This window comes from Penaeus japonicus, unplaced genomic scaffold, assembly GCF_977035675.1.
Source record: "Penaeus japonicus unplaced genomic scaffold, GWHDUDI00000001_assembly GWHDUDI00000006, whole genome shotgun sequence".
In the NCBI taxonomy this organism is placed as follows: Eukaryota; Metazoa; Arthropoda; class Malacostraca; order Decapoda; family Penaeidae; genus Penaeus; species Penaeus japonicus.
Genome location: NW_028234408.1, coordinates 25974541 through 25977040, shown reverse-complemented (window position 1 = coordinate 25977040; position 2500 = coordinate 25974541). Strand labels below are relative to the sequence as shown.

General features: G+C 37.2%; 1 protein-coding gene across 6 annotated transcripts in view; it reads right to left on the bottom strand.

Annotated features, from left to right (window-relative positions):
- LOC122250832 (serine-arginine protein 55) overlaps positions 1–1563 on the bottom strand; it is a 20817-nt gene extending 19254 nt beyond the window's left edge. For 2 of the 6 annotated variants that reach the window (XM_086537832.1, XM_086537836.1), the window contains exon 1: positions 1425–1563. The gene's annotated coding sequence lies outside the window, so the exon portion shown is untranslated. Of the gene's footprint in view, positions 1–805; positions 825–990; positions 1094–1233; positions 1313–1424 lie in introns of those variants that run through there. The other 4 variants (XM_086537833.1, XM_086537837.1, XM_086537835.1 and 1 more) reach the window with 4 other exon arrangements.
- Positions 1564–2500: the final 937 nt, after the last annotated feature.

The following is a 2500-nucleotide window of genomic DNA, read 5'->3' as shown; positions in this document are numbered from 1 at the left end:
TATGGCTACTTTACTGGTAAATTTGGATAAAGATGCAACCAAACTTCTAGGCATGACAATATTTTTCTGGTAGTTTTCATTGTGCTTTGTACAGTTTCGCTACTCATTTCCATTGGAAACCATTCGCGGAAGAAAAGGGTTTTATTGTGTTACGTCATATTTAAAGGAATGCCATGCCGAAAGGTTTGTTTTTTCCCTACAGGTTGTTACGTCTTTATCCAATAATACCACTTTATTACTCAAACATGTGGCATACCACATGCAAAATTATCACAGTTGCATGGCACAAAGCATTTTTTAGCAGGAATTTTGAATGGGTTTTCAGGGTACTTCTTGTTTACAAAATCCTAACCCAAGAACCAACCATGCCTAGTTTTCAGGTTATCCCGAGCCAGGGGGGGGGGGGGCTTCAATACCCTAGACCCCCCCTTTTTCAAAGTACTTCGTGGTAATTACTATGATTTTTTTGGTCTGCAAAATCCCAACCAAATAACAAACCTAACCTTACGCAGTTCTGAGGTTACCCCCTATCAAAGGAGAAGCTTCCAATTAATTTTATGATGCGGAAATATACCTAGGTCTGTTCATTTCACAATCTAATAATTAATTTACATTAGAAGCCAGATGTCTTAAGACTCATGAATCCATTGCTTCCACAAATAGTTTACCTTAAATTGTGAAATGGCCCAAAATAAATTATGCTCCCAATGCATAACACATCCCTCACTCTAGTAATATTCTGGACAATTATGAAGTTTACACAAAATGTCAACATGCAACTTGTTGCAAAACCGCCATCACTAACCAGTCTACTGTCCCGAATAACTGTTCTTGATAATGAAAACAAATTGAGAATTGATCCGTCTACTGTCCACTGAATATTTACTTCGCTCCACAACACAATAGCAAGAGCCACTAATCCAATGTTCTTTTACGAGTTGGATGGATAACAGTTGATGAATTCGATAGCAAATGCTCTTGACTGCCTACAGGCCTGATATGTCTGATGAGAAGTTGGTCGCTGCTTCTTTTGGAAAAGAATTTCGACAAGCGAACGCCGCCGTGCGAACCCTCGCGGTCAAAGAGCTTGAGTCGCGCACTCGACAAAATCCACGCAGGGTCTGGGAAACGGCATTTTCCCCTAAGAATCCGTTTTCCTTTGATCGTAATGATTAGCTAACAAGCAAACGGAACGGGAAGGCCAGTATAATTAAATAAAACGACGGGTCTTACGTGAAAATGCCGACTAGGAGCAAAATGAAAAACCACTGACGAAGCGTCGGCCAAACAAACATGGCGTAGTAAGCGGCATCTTCTAACAAGCGGGAAAGAAACGTTTTTAACTAATAATTTAAGCTTTCCATAACGAAGACATTTGTGTTAGTCAGTAAACCACACGAAGACTATGCAATGATGGTACTTACATTTCATTTACAATAGTAAAACCATGAAAAGTCGCTCCTCACACCGCCTGGTTGAACAATGAGCGACCACGTGCTTCCTCTGGTGGCGAGTTCGGGAACTACACCGACGACACACAACCGCTCATGTGCCACATTCTCCTTTTCTGATTCATTTTCCTGTGTCTTCTATCCAATGATTGCTGAATGTCCTTTGGGAAAGCATTTTAATTTGATCTAATGCCTCTCACCATTGTGTTTTTTAAGTAAGGTTTTCGTGGAATTTCATCTTGATATATTTAAAATTAGCGGTTTGGAATATTAGTTTTCATCTAGGGTAAATATTGGAACATTTACGTACAAAAACGTAGTAACTGAAACACAAGCGAAAGTCTTTAGAAATTCAGTTACACTAATCATAGAATATAATATAAAACTACATGATTAAACGGTAATTCATAAATAATTTTCTACTTGAGTTTAATTTTAGATCATATTTTGCGGCATCTCACGAGGCCAATTAATTTGATGTTATGACACGTGTGGGAATGATGTTTAGGACACTTGCTTTAGAATACAGTAACATCATAACAAGCGGTTATAATTAAAATTTCATTGATATCATATTCTAATTAGGTAGATGGCTAATTTAGTAGAAATACTTATTTCAAGAAAAAAATGCACCATTCCCAATAAATTTTAATGGCAAGCCGTTCCTCACGTATTATGGAGTTTCTTTATTAATTGTTAGTCTGCTTACCTTAGCAAACATTCTTTTGATGCATTTAGTCAGACTTATATCCCATAAACGCTTAACATCATATTCAATATTCTAGAATGTTAAATCGTATCATATAATCACAAAGGTTTCGGGGAATAATACATGCGAGTAGTGCATGGTTACCTTATAATTCATTTTCCAAGTACTATCAAAGGCAGTCACTCATATCAAACTGCTTAGCTCACTGAATTTAAATAACAAACCGTTTAGATTTCCTGTACACGCAACCATGTAGAGAAAAATGCATATATTGTATGAATTTCACAAGCAAATATGTGTGGTGTATTCCATCCCTTGATTAACCATTAACCCATACAAG